Source organism: Dipodomys spectabilis, unplaced genomic scaffold (assembly GCF_019054845.1).
Source record: "Dipodomys spectabilis isolate Male_0828 unplaced genomic scaffold, ASM1905484v1 ptg000227l, whole genome shotgun sequence".
In the NCBI taxonomy this organism is placed as follows: Eukaryota; Metazoa; Chordata; class Mammalia; order Rodentia; family Heteromyidae; genus Dipodomys; species Dipodomys spectabilis.
In genome coordinates this window covers 4,096,827-4,115,687 of record NW_024870904.1, presented here as the reverse complement: position 1 = coordinate 4,115,687, position 18,861 = coordinate 4,096,827, and the positions used below count along the sequence as shown (strand labels likewise).

Below are 18,861 nucleotides of genomic sequence, written 5' to 3'. Positions count from 1 at the left end.
TGTCTTTCTTTTATTAATTGCTTCAGGGAAGTAGTGAAAAATTTCCTCTCAGGGGTTTCTTAGAAAATGGTACTCCTCCTCCAAGACTGTTAAAAAAAAAATGGTTGTCTGGGAAGATCAGGATGAATGTGGGAGGAGGTAGAGTTCAGGGCAGGTCCAGGTTCATGTGAAGTTTCATTACTTGCTCCAATCCAGTCTGTTTTTACTTTTCTGTTTTGCATATCCTATTTTGTTTTGATTTTCTACCTCTTCTCTGACCCTAGAAGTTCCTGTCAGCAAGTCTAGGCCACATATCTAGGGGTCCTCAGACTTGTCTTCCCAGACTGTATCCATTACACTGTGGAATAAATCTTTTGCCTCCCTCCCTCATATCAGACATCCTAAGCTTGTCTCCTAAGGGTTTGTTGTGATTGTTGATGATCCTTTCCCCACATCATGACTGGGAAGGATTGTGTAGGAAATTTTCATGCCTGATATTCAGTCCTCCAGTGTAAGGGTTTTCCATCCCTCTTTTAGTGGACCTTAGCTATTCCTCATGAAAATGGAGATCCTGAGGCACATTTGGATGTATAGATGGCAACATTGGAGCACCTATAAAATATGAAGGAAAAAGAATTCTTTCTTTTTTTTTATGTGGCAAGTACATTTAATGGAAAGTTTTAAGAGACAAGCCTTTATTCATTGTTAAAGACAAAATGTTTTGAATTTATTAATATTTGTTACAGGAATTACTTCCCAAAAATGTTCATCACAGCTGGATTGAAAGAGTATTTGGGAAATGTGGCAACGTTGTTTACATAAGTATACCACATTATAAGTCTACTGGAGATCCAAAAGGATTTGCGTTTGTGGAGTTTGAACCAAAGGAGCAGGCAGCAAAAGCTATTGAGGTGGGTCCAAAGTGCAGTTCTCTTTTCAAAGGTAGAATTCTTTCTTTCTGTAAAAGTTAAAAGTAAGTTCCTGAGAGGCAAGGACATAAGGATCAGGTAAAAATGGGTGCTTCCTAGACTGGCTGTGTCCCATAGTTGTCATTGTTCTTGGTTACATTTTCAAACATTCATTTCTATGTATCATGTTTATTGTACTAATATAAATAGAATTTACTTACTACATTACGTTTGAATTGTTCATTGCTCACAGACGTGTCTCATTATTATACAAATATTATATCCTCTTACTTCATTGATCACAGTTATTGACTATTGCAGATCCTGAGGTAGAAGGTAAAAATATGTAAGGTATTCAGGGATAGATTATGGGTCTGACTTCCTTTGAAAGAAAAGGTGAAACAATGGAAAAAGATGGAGCTTAAGCATAACACTTGCAAAAATTCTTTGGCAGGAGATGTGGTGCATCCCTCTTGGGTTCCACTATGCCCAGTGATTCCCATGGTTGTGATGATCCATCGTCCTGGAGGGCCTGTGGATTTCACATCTTGTCCACTGGTCTGGTGGTAGGAGTCTCCCAGTATGTAAGGTAGGACTGGTCTCAGAGGAGTGACATGATCAGTGGTACCTTGCTGGCTCCCATGTTTGTCAGTTTGTGTGGACAAGCTCACCGTGACATCTTGAGCCTGACTGCTGCCATGAGGCCTATTTGAACTAATGCCTCTCACCATCCCATACCTCTGTTTCAGAGACCTGTCCTGTTTCATGGTTTTGTATCATTTACTGTGCAAGCTTGTGTTATGTATCCATACATGCTAGTACTTGGGCTGGGTATGGTTTTCAAGGGTGGGGTGGTGTTTAATGCCTTTTGCAGGAAAAATTATGTTCTCACTAACTGCATGAGTAATCCTAGCTTACTGTGCAATCCCCTTAACTTACATTGCATGTTCAGTTGATAGAACCATGCTATAATAAGTTTGGGTCTCTGTTTGCTATTGAGGTTTAGAGGACTCTTAGCCATTGCTGCAGATTTTGGGGAATATTGGTTGCCCTCATTATTGCTACCCTGACTCTTCTTGCTAGTGCTCCTGCTTCTCCTATCATCCTTGCAGAAACAATATATACAGCACAACATGTTAATACTTTAGTTTGAAACATTTCTGGTACCTTGGGATGCATATAGGAATGGATAAAATGATTGTGATATGTTTTATGATTTAGAAACAGCAATGATGTATGTTGATAATCACATAGACCTGCTAAAGACCCAGTTAAAATGATGTGTCATGCTAATTGTCAGTACATCTGTGTTATCCCTCTTGAATATGATGGAAATATGATTTGGACCAATATCCAGTGACATATTTGAGGAATCTGGCCCTCTGATAATTTTAACTTAGACATTACGCAGCTTCAGGGTCAGATATCTGGTATTGGTCACTCCACCACGCAGGCTTAGCTGTATCACTTCTCCATTACCTGCAGGGATTCACCTTGGGAAATAGCACTCTTTTTGCTATTTCTTTTTTTTTTTTAATTTTATTATATTTTATTTGAGAACATACTGTACAGAGGGGTTACAATTATATGGGCAGGATAATGCATACATTTCTTACCAAGCATTGCAGCCTCCTCCTTTGTTTACCCTTCACCTCCCTTCCCAGCCTCCCCCCTCCCCCCACCCAATCATACCCCTCCTCACCCCCCCCACACCAACATTGTAAAGCTGGTTTTGACATGACATTTTGTACTTCTCATTGTTGCATCAGGTCCACCTGAATCCTTAAACGACTTGTTTGTCCCCATCTCCTCCACATGTTATACTGACATCAAATATAGTGAAAGCGGGGGTTACACTGTGGGGGAGGGTTTGCTATTTCTTAGGCATTTTCCTGTTTCTTGTTTTGGTATATCTTTTTTCTTCCATTCTGCTGCTTTTTCCAGGTTCAGGCTGATAGACACTTGCTCAATTTACAAAATGAAAAAGGGGGAAATGGTGCAGACCCTGAGGTGCCAGGAGTTGGCAAGGGGTGAGCAAAAGATCCACAACCACGGACTCCAACCTTCAGTGCTATATGTACTTCACTTTTTGTCTGGGCCTCGGGGCTTACCTCTAGGAGTTTGGTGGACAAAGGTTGCACTAGAATGAGGAAAGATGCATATGGTATGTACTTGTTGACTCAGTGAGTCCTAGAACAATGTGATGCAAGCACTGGACAGATCTAGAAAGTGTCTATAGCTAAGGTTATTGCTGGAATAAAGAGAGATTCATCATTGGCCTTCTCTCAGTCTGTTCCATTATCATCCCATTGCCCTTCCAGAGCACTGTTTGTGTTGTGGCTGTCCCGCAACAGTGGTAGAGTGCTTACCTAACATGCATGAAGCCCCGGTTCAAGTCCTCAGTACCACATACATAGAAAAAGCCGAGTGGGAATTGTTGCTCCAGTACTAGGGTGCTAATGTGGAGCAAAAATTTTGGGACAGTGTCCATGCACTGAGTTCAAGCCCCAAGGCTGGGACATAAAAGAGAAGAAATGCAAGCTGGGTGCTGGTACCTCATGTCTTTAATCCTAGCGATTCCAAAGGCTGAAACTTGAGGATTGCAGTCCAAAGTCAGCCTGGCCAGCATTGTCTGTGAGACACTTATCTCCAATAAAAACCAGAAAACCAGAATTGGTGCTTTAGCTCTAAATGTAGAGCACTTGACTTGAGATGAAGGGCTGAGAGATGGTTCCTAGGCTCACAGTTCAAGTGGCATGACCAAAAACCAAACCAAACAAAACAAAAGGATAAAGGAATAAAGAAATTCATCACAAATGTAGGCTTGAACAATGAAAACTATATTTCAGGGATGGGATGGTGGTTCAGTGGTTGAGTGCTTGCCTTGCATGCATGAGGCCCTGGTTTTGATTCCTCAGCACCACATGATAAAAAAAAAAAGCCGGAAGTGGCGCTGTGGCTCAAGTGGTGGAGCGCCAGCCTTGAGCTGAAGAGCTGAGGCACAGCACCCAGGTCCAGAGTTCAGGCCCCATGACTGGACCCCTGCACCCCAAAAAAAAGAAAAAGAAAAGAAAACTGCATTTCACAGGTATTCTAGGGAGTGCCCCAGTTTTTTCCTGATCCTTATCTCTTTGTGTCTCAGGAATTTAGTTTTAGGGAGGATTTTTTTTTTTTTTGGTCGTGGGGCTTGAACTCTGGGCCTGAGCACTTGTCTGTCAGCTCTTCAGCTCAAGGAGAGCGATCTACTACTTGAGCCACAGTGCCACTTCCCAGGAATTTAGTTTTAAAGAATGAAATTATTTTTTCTTTATATTGTTAGAGGTGCTTTTAAGTTGAAGTCTATACATTCAAATATGCTCTTTGATTCTCATTTTCATGAGGAATATTTCTGGTCCACAATAGAGACATGGAGAACCCATACATTGGAGAACTAAAATTCATATGTGAAAGTTTCCAATCCAGTCTTTCCCAATTATTTTTTATGGAAGGGATTACAAAAAAATCACAATAACCATGTAAGAGACAAGGGTAGGTTCTCTAATAAGAGAGAGGGAGACTGTTGCAGACCCTGGGGTGCCTGCCAGGAGTAGACAAAATGTGAGCTAAGGCTTCAGGACCATTGTCTCCCACCCTCAGCACTGCAAGTCCTTGCCCTTTCTTGGTTTGAGGATGTGTGTGTTCTAGTTTTTTGGCCTGGGGCTTTAACTGACAGGAGGCTTGGGTGGAAAAGATGTATTGAAATAGAATGAGGAAAGATGTGTGCTGTTTGCATTTTTGGGCACAGTGGGTCTAGGCCAATATTACACAAGCATTTGAGACTTATAGCAGAATTGTGCCATCAGCCATCTCTCTGTCTCCTTAATTATCATCCAACTGGCTCTCAGAGCCTTGCTTGTGCTCTGATGGGATTGTGGCAGGAGACAAAGATTTACTGCATACTTTAATGGTTAAGGTCTGAGAAGACAAGTCTGAGGTCCCCTAGATATGTAGCCTAAAGCTACTGAGAGGAACTGTTAGGATCAGAGAAGAGGTAAGAATTCTAAAGAGATTTTCACATGCAAAATGGAAAGACAAAAGCATACTGGTTTGCAAATGATTAAGCTTCACATCAACATAGCCTAGCATAAACTTCACTCTTCTATCTCTCCTGCATTCATCCTGACCCCCCTAACCACTATCTCTTGAAGGGAAATGGAGGTGATGTGCCTTGTTCATAAGAATCCCTGTTTGGGAAATTTTCACTAGTAACCTGAAGAAATTCTTAAAGGAAATGCAAATAGAGCATAACAAATGCTCACAGACAGTGCACAAGCTCTGAGTTCAAGTCATAGGACCAACAACAAAACAAAACATAAAATCCTTAAATGAAATGCAAAATTATAAAAAAAAACAAAAACTCATTTGATTTAATAGATAGAATTGGGGAGTTTCTGGAAAATTAATTGTTAGATTTTGTGAAATCCAAATCACCAGAAGTATTATGCTGCATATTTACATAACAATCTCACTATTTTATGCCACTGTATATATTACAGTAATGGGAAATGACCCAGGTATAAGTTTAGTGGTTGTGAATACCTTTGTAAAGTAAGAGGAGATGTATTAAAAAAATTTAAGACAAAACAGAGATATAATTTACATTCAGTAGAAGGCAGGCATTGAATAAACAGAAAGGTATAAGCAACGCCGTCTCATAACCTTAATTTCATTATTAGAATTAAGAATCGAAAAGCCAATGTAGCCAATTCTCCCCATATATATCCATTTTCTGGTTGGTCTTATGTATTTCAAGAGGAAACAGTGGTTTTCAAGAAACTGAGCTTAACTTCCACAACAGGGAGAGAAAAGTCCTAATGCACACAAGCACACTTGTTCCCAGGTATGTAGGAGGGTGGCACCGAGCATTGTGGGAATTGTAGTCTCCCGGAGGCTATTTTCTTTGAAAGTCCTGGGTTGTTTTTGTTTTTTGGAGGGTGGAGGTGGGGCAGAAGATGCTTTTGCGCATGCGTCTCCCCGCCCACCACCTGCGTTTTAGTCTGCGTCTTCCGGATTCTTTTCCTTTGCCTGGCTGCTGGAAGTGCGCAGAAATACAGTTTGGCCTTCCACAGGTGGGAGCCAGGAGGCTGGCGCCCAGCTCTGTGCAGTGGAGCTTGGGAGCTGTAACTTGAAGGAATCTCAGGCTTTGGAACTGATGTCAGGTAGGAATTGTGTGAGTGCTGCGGGAGTCTCCCCTCCACAGGTTTCTGTTTGTTTTTCTGTTTCTGTTTGTTTGGTGGGGGGTGAACTCTGGGCCTGCAAGCAGCATTCCTGAGCTCCTCAGCTCAGAGGGAGAGCTTGATACTTGAACCAAAGCGCCTACTTCCCTCTCCATGCTTTTCTCCAGTATGGAGTTGATAATTTGCTTGAGGTTCAAATGTCTGAGAGCAAGCTGGGTGATTGTCCAGACCAGGAGAGCCCAAGAATTGTGCATTTGTACTCCAAGACCAAGGGATTCTTCTATTAACCCATATGACTTTATTTGCTTTGCCTAGGTGTAAGAGGAGTACAGGAAGAATTCTAGTGAAATTGTGAGGTGTGTGCCTGCCTTGAGTTCTCTTACATTGAAGTTGTATTTGGGGCTTCTGTGATTTTTCTCCTAGAGATATTTTAATCTATTTGGCTTGAGTTTTTAATCTCCTGGCTTGAGTTCACAAGTGTTTGTATTCGACACTGTTTCTAGAGACAGTTGTACACTGGATATTGGAGTATTGAGTGCTGGTCCTGTATTTTTAGGAATGAAGCCTAGCAATGTTTGAAGCAGAGCACCCTATGAATAGGAATCTCTATCCTAAATGAACAGACCTTGTCAATTCTGAGAAGCCCTAAAGGGAAGAAGCAGAAAAGCAAGGAAGAGGAAGATGTTGCTAGCTTCCTTTGCCTTATGCAAAAATAGTTGCTACTTCCCTGAGCACCAGATTCACGTGGAACTCTTTCCTACACCACTCTCAATCACTTTGTGTTGTTGCAAGATTAAACTAATTTCTAGGAGGCGTGATGAGCTGGATTGAGGAATAAGCCAGAGCATAGTTATGAGAGGGTACCTGAGGCTGTGCTTTGGGATGGTGGGGTAATTGTTATGACTGAAAGTATCTATTCATGTAGTAATCCCTAACCCTGTTTTTGCTAATTTATTCAGCCTGTTAACACTGTGATTTTTAGTATGTAATCATGCAAACTTACATTAAATGTGCCATCTATGGATTTGCTAATGCTAGCTCAGTTGGTTGGTTGTGCTTGGTTGTACAGAAAGTGTTGGTCTGGGACATGTGGCCTAAAAAGAAAATTCACAGGAGAAAACTTGAGGTAATATGTCTTATGCAAGTTTGTATGCTCTGTAGGTGTTACTTATCTTCAGGTGTGTCACGCCTATTTCGATTATTTTATGTTGTATCTTTAGGATGGCCAAGGTTCTTCGCATGACTGTTTAGGGAAATGAACGTTAGGGACTTTTCAAACCTGGATTTACCTCATCTTTACTCATGTCCCTTTGGACAAAGCATTTTAAATGGCAAATTGCTAATCATTGCATATGTGTTCAATGGGTAGAGTGAAATGTGCCATTTGACATCCATTATTGAAGTAGTATAACATAAGAAATATATTCTATATACATTTTTCTCTCTAACTTTGGGGGGAAATTACTGAGTTACATCATACATGTTATCCACGGTGTTTAAATATGTAAATGAATGAGGTAGAACACAAATTACAATGGATTCCTATGATACTTTTGTATTAAAAAAGCAGTTCATGGGCTTGAAAAGTGGCTCAGTGGTAGAGTGCTTGCCTTGCATGTATGAGGTCCTGGGTTCGATTCCTCAGCACCACATAAGCAGAAACCGCTGGAAGTGGTGCTGTGGCTCAAGTGGTAGAGCACTAGCCTTGAGGTAAAGAGCTGAGGGACAGAGCCCAGGCCCAGAGTTGAGGCACCTTGAATGGCAAAAAAAAAAACAAAAGGAAAATAAAGTACTTCATACATCCCTAAGTATATTCAGTAATAATAACTTTTAGTGGAAATATGTGTTTTTGCTTTCAATTATTCAATAATTCCAGTGGGGCCATTCATTTCTTTGAATTTAGTGTGTACATAAACATAGAAATTAGTTGCTTTAATAATATCTATCTAACAGGAAATTGACTGGATTTGTTTATTGGACACTTTAATGCTCTGCCTGAGACATTAAAGATTCTTTGCTTATAAGAAGGCTTTACTTTTTCAGGTAAAAATAAATAAAAATTTTAAAAAAAGTTTACGGTTTTGCATCCCATGTATCATGTTTGCAAGAGGAAATTCTGGGCCCAAAATCTCACAGATTCATTTCTGAATGCATCATTTCCCTTATATCCCAGCCATGTTTCCAGAATCTTCTGCTCGTTGTCAGCAGCAAGACAGAATGAATGGATCTCTGGTAAGTAGTTTTATTATTTTTCATTTGTTTTCCATTCCATTATATGAACCTAAAGATGTCCAAGAATTAAAAACAATACCAACCACACAGATTCAGCCTCAGTACCATTTTCATAAATCAGATAAAGAAGGCTTGTAAATTAGCAGATAAGGATTGCTTGTAGGTTTAGCAGATCAAATGGTTATATTCTAAGTTGAATTCAGATTAGCTTCAGAATGTCTAGGTTTCATCTTGTCATAAAATGTAGTCCTACCTGTTATGTGATGTAATGACACCAAGCAGGTTACTTCTCATGGAAAGTGAAGGATAGATTGCCACCAGATCACTTCCTCATGAGTAACATTAAACTATCTCAATGAAATTTTCTTGGAATTGCTGAAATAGTGTGGTCATACATACCTTCATGTGTTCTTAAGGAATGATTAACCTAAATGTACTTACATTACTCTGCATATATAGTTCTTGGACTGCTTCATGGTCTTGGTCTTACTTGAAACTTCGCCTGTATTTGTTGCTAAGCTTTATGGTCTTTCTACAAATTCCTGTTTGTTTTCTAAAGTATTCTGAAAAGATTTCTTTCCTCTATTTTCTCTCTCTACTTTTTATTTTCTTTTTTTTGTTGTTTTTTTTGTCGGTCGTGGGGCTTGAACTCTGGGCCTGGGTGCTGTCCCTCAGCTCTTCAGCTCAAGGCGAGCGCTCTACCACTTGAGCTACAGTGCAACTTCTGGTTTTCTGGTGGTTTATTGGAGATAGGAGTCTCACGGTCTCTCCTGCCCGGGCTGGCTTTGAACCGCGATCCTCAGAACTCTATTTTTGATTTTCTACTCGCTAGTGTTGGTTATTTTTCTCTTTCACTCTCTTTGTATCTAGCTTTCTATCATTTTTTTCTTTTTTCGTTCCCTCTTTCCTCCATATGTGTCTCAGTTGTTTCTTTTCTTCAAATGATCTATCTGGAACAAGATTTTCGTAGTGATCAGCTTTAAGTTGCTGACATGCCTCTTAGGATTGACATTTTTCTTACCAGTAGTATAGGAAAATTATTGCCTAGAGAGTTCTACAGGATTCCAGAAACAAAGAAAAGTAGAGACACACAAAAACACAAACAGATAGACGTACGGGAAACCAGGGTTCCAAAGGCTCTCTGGCACTTTGTCCCTGGGCGCCAGAAAGCTCCTATAGTTCCTTGAGTGCACACTGGGAAGATTACCTTTGATAACATGCAAAAATGAAGTATCTGCCAGGTGTTGGTGGCTCACGCCTGTAATCCTAGCTACTCAGGAGGCTGAGATCTGAGAATCGCGGTTCAAAGCCAGCCCGGGCAGGAGAGACTGTGAGACTCCTATCTCCAAATAACCACCAGAAAACTGGAAGTGGCGCTGTGGCTCAAGTGGTAGAGCACTCGCCTTGAAGAGCTAAGGGACAGCGCCCAGGCCCAGAGTTCAAGCCCCACGGCCGACAAAAAAAAAAAAAAAAAGAAGTATCTATATTAATAGTACAATCAGAGCCATAACAGGTTGTGAGGAAAACATGTTTCCTTATTCTCCTGAGACAGAAGACTGTCGCCCAGAGAAAATGCAGACATGGAGGTCACCTTACCTAGCCTTCAAGGTCAACAGCACCTCCGTTTCAGATGCTATCTTTCCAACAGAAAGGAAAAGGCCTGCACTCCAGTCTCTTAACCCTCTCCAGAATTCTCTTTTAAGCCTTCTGCAGCCAGCTCTCACTTCTCTCAGTGCTGTCAGGCTGGAATTCCAACTTCTCAAACCTTTTTCCCTTCAGCCAACTTCAGAGTTCCCTACAGAAAAGTACTTCCTTCTACCAATTGATACACTACAAGAAAATCTGTTTTCTCCTGATTTTGTGTTGGTCTAACTTCATTTGATGTGGTATTTAATTTTGTTTTTCCATCCCACTACTGTTGAATATTTTAATTCACTGCCAGTATAAGATTGGAACTAGTGTTGAAAAAAAAAATAATACAGTGACAAGATGTTCTCAATTAGAAATATCACTTGCTGCAAAATCTCACAGATGTTTGCTCACTAATTGATTTTGATCTCTGAGGTATTTCACTATTAACTAACACAAGTGAAAATATATCCTTAGAGATACTCTGGAGAAAGGATTCAAGAATATGTGATGCGTTTGAGCATTTGGTCATATTTATCATTTTTGTCATCTTGAGTGTCCCTTGAGCCTCTCTATATTTGCCTTCACCTTCCATGAAGGCCTATTAAAATGAAAACCTTGTCAAGGAACATTTTTTTCCCTCCCACCTATATTTTGTATTGTAGAATGTAGGCAAAGTTGACAAAATTTCATGGTAGCAGTTCTTTTCTACATAAGAAGGAAATATCAGGGTATCTATGACCACATTTCAATATTTAGCATTTAAACCAAACATGGTAAACCACGGATATTTTTATGTGGGAACTCAATTAAATCTTATAAGGGCCTAATCAATCATTAGTTACTTTCTGGAGTACTGTTCCTGTTTTTTGAACATTCATGTGGACACTGCTTTTCATAGATCTAGCAATGCTCTATGTTCTGTATTCCATGTGATATTCTGAATGTGTGCTGCTTGCTTTTGAGAGTACTTGTTAATAGAAGGTCTAAATAGGATTTATGGTGAAGCAGTATGTGTAAATGCAGGAAAAATATTGGTTTAATTCATTTTTACCCTGGTATGTACTGAAATTTTATCAAAAATGATAATATAATTTTTCAGACACCTCCTTAGACTTAATGTTATCATGCCAGATTATTGTCTCCTTAGAGTTTTTATCTTGTCTCTACTGCTAGCAGCAGAAATGTGATTGCATGTATTATGGAAACTGTAATTTTTTATTGGTCTTGGGGCTTGAATTCTGGGTCTGGTTGTTTTCCCTCAGCTCTTCAAGTCAAGGTGAGTGCTACCACTTGAGTGACAGTGCTACTTTCATTTTCTGGTGGTTTATTGGAGATAAGTGTCTCATGGACTTTCCTGACTGGGCTGGCCTTGAACCTTGATCCTCAGACCTCAGCCTCCTGAATAGCTAGGATTGCAGGTATAAGCCACCAGCGCCCCACAAATCTGAGTATTTTAATGACCAGGTTTATGTATTGTCAAATATTTCTAGTTTGGTATTTAATTCTCCCAATGAATAGATAACAAAGGTAGCTGCAAACATTTTATGTAAGACAAAAGTATACATGCAGCATAATGAAATTCCAGGTTGGAATTCTCATAACCCAGGTCTAATTTCTTGATGGAAATGTGCCATTACAGAAGCTGGTGTCATTTGATGATGTGGCTGTGGACTTCACCTGGAAGGAGTGGCAGGATCTGGATCCTGATCAGAGGACCCTTCGTAGAGATGTAATGCTGGAGACCTATAGCAACCTCATGTTCTTGGGTGAGCAAAGGTTATTTTTACTTGGAAGATCAAGTGCTTTTATTTTATTTATTTTTATTTTTTATTTTTTGGGTCCGGTCGTGGGGCCTGAACTCTGGGCCTGGGCACTGTCCCTCAGCTCTTCAGCTCAAGGCTAGCGCTTTACCACTTGAGCCACAGTGCCACTTCCGGATTTTTTCTTTTTGCTTATGTGGTGCTGAGGAATCGAACCCAGGGCCTCATGCATGCAAGGCAAGCGCTCTACCACTGAGCCACCTTCCCAGCCCCGAGTGCTTTTATTTTAGTAGACGTTAGACTATGTTACTTAGGGAGAAGATTCCAGTCCATTCCCAGGTAAAAAACTGCTGGTATAAAAGCCAGTCAAATTTGAGTCTGAGAGCTTGGTGTTGTTTGTCTTTCACACTAGTGCTTGAGCCACAATTCTATTTTCACTTTTGTTTTGGGGTATATTCTGTGTTTCCGTGCCCAGGTTGGTTTCAAACCTGCCTCTTCTGATCTCACCTCCTAAATATAGGATTACAGGTGTAAGCCTTTGGACCATTACATTTTCAAAAAAAAGATTGCAGGCCATGGGAAGTGTCATTTTTTTCTAAGGGAAACTTCAACTTCATTATATGTAACACAAGAGCTAATTTTATTCTCGTTTTTTAAGAAGGCAAATCAGTATTTGGACAATAGTTCTAAGCTATGATCTACTAATAGGAGACTGACTTCCTAGACTTGGGTAATTATTATAGGTGGATCTAGAGTCTAGAATAGAACATACATTACTACTGACAGTATGCTCTGGAAATCAGTAGGTGAAAGTGTGTATTTGTAAACCAAACCTGATACAGGGTTTAGTGGTTCAAGCTACAAATCCTAGATACTCCGGAGGCTGACATCTGAAGGTTTCAGTTTGAAACCAGCAGCTGTAAAAAGTTGACCATGAGACTATCTCCAATTAACCATTCAAAAACTAGAAACGTAGTGAAGACTCAAACTAGTAGAATGCTAGCTTTTAGCAAAAGAGCTGAGTTCAAGCCATGCAGTTGGCAAAATAAACCCAAAGGTGGATTCTACTCCACAATGGAGCAGTTAAGAATTGAGAAACCATGGGTTTGGAAGTTGGCTCAGTGGTAGAGGAATTGCCTTCCATGCATGAGTCCCTGTGTTCAATTCTTCAGCAGCACATAAGCAGAAAATAAAAGCCGGAATTGGCATTATGGCTCATGTGATACAGTGTTAGTCTTGAGCTGAAGATCTGCCGGACAGTGCCCAGGACCAGAGTTCAGGTCCCACAACAAGACTGCCCCCACAACAACAATTGAGGAACCATATTTAGGAGCAACCTTGTGAACAGGATGTCTGCGACCTTATGTTAATGATGACCAGCACGACAAATTGTTCTCCACTGTTTCTTATTCATAGGGCTCTGTGTACCTAAACCAGAATTGATTGTGAGGCTGGAGCAAGGTTCAGAACCATGGATAAGAGAAGCCTCAGACAAGAATTTCACAGGTGAGTTAAAGCATTTACAATGCTAATGATGGGTCCAGAGCCCAGTTGATCTGTTTATCTTGAGTTGTACAGAGCAATAGTATTCTTGTCAATCCAGAATTCACTGGGGACAAACTGAATTTGGTGTGCCATTGTAGTTAATATTAGCAACTCTCCTTGTCTGTAGAGAAGTCATTGTTTAAGAGAAAAAGACAATAGGACATGTACAAAAGGAGATCTCATTTTCTTTTAAACTAGTATTATGCAGGTAGGAGGAAAATAGGAGAATGGTAGTGCTGCTATTCTCTCATCAGGACAATAGCTTATGAGTTGTGCTGGGCATAGAGTGACATTCAGAATGGAAGCATTAAGAGTATGTAGATGAACAATTTGAGTAAATATTTCCTAGAAAAAAATAGAAAAATCTGAAATACAGAAAAACATTATTTTCCATTGTAAAATGTCAGTACTACATTCATAGTTAGTATGTTGCAGAGAAAAGTTTATATTCTGCAGAAAACAATGCTTTGATATTTGAAAATCTTGTAACACTTAAAATGTGAGAAAATACCTTTACAGTAAGGAATTTATGGACTTCATTTATGTTTTTGTCTATTTTTCTGTTATGCATTTTAGATGTCCCACAAATGGAGGATGTGATTAGCACCTGTCAGGAAAGTCACAATAAATATCTCTCTGAAGTAGCAGTCATGAATAGTAACCCAGGGGAGGAAAAAGTGAGACTTATAAAAAGTTTTAATTTGAGCTCAAAACAGAAGTCAGAACTGATTAAGAATAATGTGAACTCCTTAGGAATGAGGACAGAAAAGGTCACTGGGAATCAGAACATGAGTGTTTTCAGTGAACCTGGTAAGATGTGTGCTGTATATAGTCCTCATTTGTCTTCTATAGTTGAAGAATATAAACAATATAAAAGGTCTTTCACCGAGAAGACACACCCTATTGTCCCTCAGAGAACATACACAGGAAAGAAACCATATGAAAGTAAAATGTGTGGAAAGATTTTCACCAGTAAGGCATATCTTACTGTCCATGAGAGAAGACACCAAAATGAGAATCTTTTTGAATGTAACATGTGTGAAATGTCTTTTACCTTGAAGTCAAACCTAACTCTCCACCAGAGAACGCACACAAGAAAGAATCCTTATGAATGTAACATTTGTGGAAAGTCTTTCACCTGGAAGTCAAACCTCACTATCCATGAGAGAACACAAACAGAAGAGAAAACTTATGAATGTAACATGTGTGGAAAGTCTTTCGCCAAAAAGGCATGCCTTACTATCCACCAGAGAACACATACTAGAGAGAAACGTTTTGAATGTAACATCTGTGGTAAGACTTTCACCCAGAAATCAAAGCTTACTGTCCACCAGAGAACACACACAAAAGAAAAACCTTTTGAATGTATCATGTGTGTTAAGTCTTTCACCCAGAAGTCAACTCTCACTGTCCATCAGAGAATACACACAGGAAAGAAACCTTATGAATGTAACATGTGTGGAAAGTCTTTCATCCAGAAGTCAGAGCTTACTGTCCACCAGAAAAGACACACATGCGAGAAACCTTTTGAATGTAACATGTGTAAAATGTCTTTTGCCTGGAAATCAAGCCTTACTGTCCACCAGAGAACACACACAGGAAAGAAACCTTATGAATGTAACCTGTGTGGAAAGTCTTTCACCCAGAAGTCACACCTTATTGTCCACCAGAGAACACACACTGGAAAGAAACCTTATGAATGTAACATGTGTGGAAATTCTTTCACCAAGAAGCCAAACCTTACTGTCCACCAGAGAACACACACAGGAAAGAAACCTTATGAATGTAACGTGTGTGGAAAGTCTTTCACCCAGAAGGCACACCTTACTGTCCACCAGAGAACACACACTGGAAAGAAACCTTATGAATGTAACGTGTGTGGAAATTCTTCCACCAAGAAGTCAAACCTTACTGTCCACCAGAGAACACACACAGGAAAGAAACCTTATGAATGTAACGTGTGTGGAAAGTCTTTCACCCAGAAGGCACACCTTACTGTCCACCAGAGAACACACACTGGAAAGAAACCTTATGAATGTAACGTGTGTGGAAAGTCTTTCACCCAGAAGGCACACCTTACTGTCCACCAGAGAACACACACAGGAAAGAAACCTTATGAATGTAACATGTGTGAAAGGTCTTTTACCTGGAAGTCAAACCTTACTGTCCACCAGAGAACACACACAGGAAAGAAACCTTATGAATATAACGTGTGTGGAAAGTCTTTCATCCAGAAGCTACACTTTACTGTCCACCAGAGAACACACACGAGAGAAACCTTATGAATGTAACATGTGTGGAAAGTCTTTCACCAAGAAGTCAAACCTTACTGTCCAACAGAGAACACACACAGGAAAGAAACCTTATCATGTAACGTGTATGGAAAGTCTTTCACCCAGAAGGTACACATTACTGTCCATTAGAGAACACATACAGGAGAGAAACATTATGAATGTAACATGTGTGGAAAGTCTTTCACCAAGAAATCAAACCTTACTGTCCATCAGAAAACAAACACAGGAACGAAACCTTATGAATGTCATATGTGTGGAAAATATTTCAGCCAAGAGCTCCAAGTTACTGTCCATCAGGCAGCACACACAAGAGAGAAATTTTATGAATGTAAGCTATGTGGAAAGTCTTTCACCCAAAACATACACCTTTCTGTCCATCAGAAAAAACCCCACCAGAGAGAAATGTTATGTATATAGCAGGCATGGAAATTCTTTCACCTGGAAGGCACACCATAACATCCATCACAGAACACAAGGAGAGAAACCTTATGAATGCAACCAGTGTGGAAAGACCTGGAGGTCATAGCTTAACACACATAAGTTGATTCACACAAATGAAATAACTTAGGATTGTACCAAATGGGAAAGTCTTTGATCTGTAAGAAAATTAAAATTGCAATACAGAACCTATACAGGATAGAGACCTTATGATATAGCACATGTGGAGTCCTCTAACTACAAGATACAACTCAGGGTTCATCATAGAACACACAAAACACACAGACACACACACACACAAACACACAACCTCACACTCAAAGAGGAGAGAAATCCTATGTAGCAAAAATTAATGGAAAGGTTTTCAAGAAACAGTCCTAACTCAGTTTGCATCAGAGAACAGACACAGGTGAGAAAATACAAATGTAACAATTGTGGAAAGTCCTTTACCAAGTATTCATGGATCCAAGTTCATAGGACACACAGCAGAGTAATCTTAAAAATATTACAAATGTGGAAATCCTTTGATCCGAAAGGAATACCTCATGTTCATCAGAGAACTGACTCACATAGGAGAAAAGAAAGTAGTGCATAGATCATACGTGAAATGACTTTCAATCAGAACTGAGTCCTCAGCATATGTGAGAGCATAGACAGGTAAGAAATTATGAGTATAGAAAACATTTTGCCAGGAGTCAAATCTGAACAGGTATTAGAGACCTGGACACATGACAGAATCTCTGTAAATATAAACATGAGAGGAAGTCTTTCAACCAGAAGACAACCCTCAGCAAGTATTAGAACATTCACCCAGGAAAGAAACCCATTGTAGGAAAATCTTTGTCAGAAAACCTGTGTAAATTATACAGAGAAATCCTTCATCGCAGAGATAAGCTAGGTGTGATGGAAAACCATTCTTCACTCTTCAGCTCTCTTTGAGCCAACATTTCTCACATTTTCATCGTGTTGAGTGGGGATGGTGTCATTCAATATTATCCCAACATGTGGAAATGACCAGTTATAACAAGTAATTCAGAGATTGAAGTTATTAACTTGCATCTTTTATAATAAGGAATGGTATGTTAGGGTAATTTGATAATCTCTTCTAAGAAATATGAGGTCTGTCCCTTTGGGACTGGATTCAGATCATCCCCAACATGGTTAGGGGAACAATAGTTGAGTGAAGACTGTTCTGATTGGAGGCAAGAACATGAGAACAACTTTTTTTCTATTGCTCCCTTAAGTCCCCCTCTATTTGTGTGATCCAGCATTACTGTACAAATGACTAGCTTATTCAGTGATTGAATGGAAGATCTACTGGAAGATATTAGTCCTTATTGCAGTACATACATAGTAGTAAATTTTTTCTCGGAGGGGTAACAATGCTCGATAGGAAATGTATTCATGACCTAATTCATATAATTGTATAACCAATTTGTACAGTATCTTTACAATAAAATATATATTATAAAAATATGGTGGATTTATAAAGACAAGAGTCTCAGCATTTTGCCTTGGGGGAAAACCTCAAAATATCTTCAGTGCTTGCTGTTTTATTTAATTAATCACTGGTGATGAACAATCACTGGTGATTGATTCACTCTTAGCCCATTTAGTTGTTTTGCTGAGTGAGCTATAATAAAACACCAGTGTGAATGGTGTGTCGCAACTGTGTTATCTCATAGATGGCCAATGTAGATATGACATTAGTGGAAATAATCAAGCACACAAAGATATTAATCTCACAAAAATTGAAATAAATACTATCTGCCACTTGAGCTACCGCATCACTTCTGGGCCCTGAGAGGAAGGAAAGAAGGAAGGAGAGAAGTGAGAAAGGGAAAGAGGAAGGGAAAGAATGAGGAAGAAGTAAGAAATAAACTATTCAAAAGAAGAATGTTTAATTTTTGGTGAATGGGAGAATTATTCTTTCAGAGGTATGGCTCAAGAAAAATGGCTTTTACAAAAAGCAAATTCTTGAATTGTTTACAGAACGATAAAGAGGATTTTATAAATTGATTTAATATTCAGTAATATTAAGTAAGGAGGTCAGGTGTGGCTGGTGCCCTATTGGCCACATGGTGGACAGTGGGGTCTGACATCTTGTCTTCATGCAGGGTGAAGGAAATGCCCCATCCATCACTTGCCTCCCAAATGATGGGTGTGGCTGTATCCCTGGAAGCAGGCATGGACATTTGTCTGATATGTTACTCAATCTGTTAGTTCAGTTTGTGGAACTGGGAATTTCCTGTAGCCCTGCCTCCTGCTTAGGCCCTATTTAGGTTGGAGCAGCAGTGGCACTAGATGCCATGCCACATGTCTCTGTGATCATGTCCTGTGTCCTGTCTCCTGGCTTGTCTCTGGTCATCCTAGTGTCCCAATTCATCACTCTCTTGGTGCTGATTGGTTTCTTGGTGTAGTTATTATTCTTTTTTTTCCTTTCTGTTCTGTTTCCAAGCTGTCTAAGTGTATTTGTGGACTGCAAGTCTTTGTTACAACAGGCTGCTTGCAGACTGTTAGCTGTGTAATAGACTCCAGTATTCCATCTTCCATAATGTGGCTTCCAACAAATATACTGTCTTCTTTTACAGAAACACAAAAGTTGACCTAACATTAGAATTTCTGGAGCCAAGATAGATGCCATTGTATAGTTATGCAATTAAAGATATCTTGGAAGCATTTAGAAAAAATGTCTGTTACATCAGAAAGTGCTTAATTAGTAAACCAAGACCAAGACTCCAGATCCTATATAAGCCAATCATTCTACATATGTCCAGAGCTGTTTGGTTACATGAAGAGCTCTACTTTCACACTTTCATGAAGGAATTTTTTTTCTTCCAATATCAGGTGTTGAACT

At 39.6% G+C, this 18,861-nt stretch overlaps 1 pseudogene; it reads left to right on the top strand.

Moving 5' to 3' along the window:
• LOC122123330 overlaps window positions 1-16,101 on the top strand; it is a 50,198-nt pseudogene extending 34,097 nt beyond the window's left edge.
• The last annotated feature ends 2,760 nt before the right edge of the window (window positions 16,102-18,861 follow it).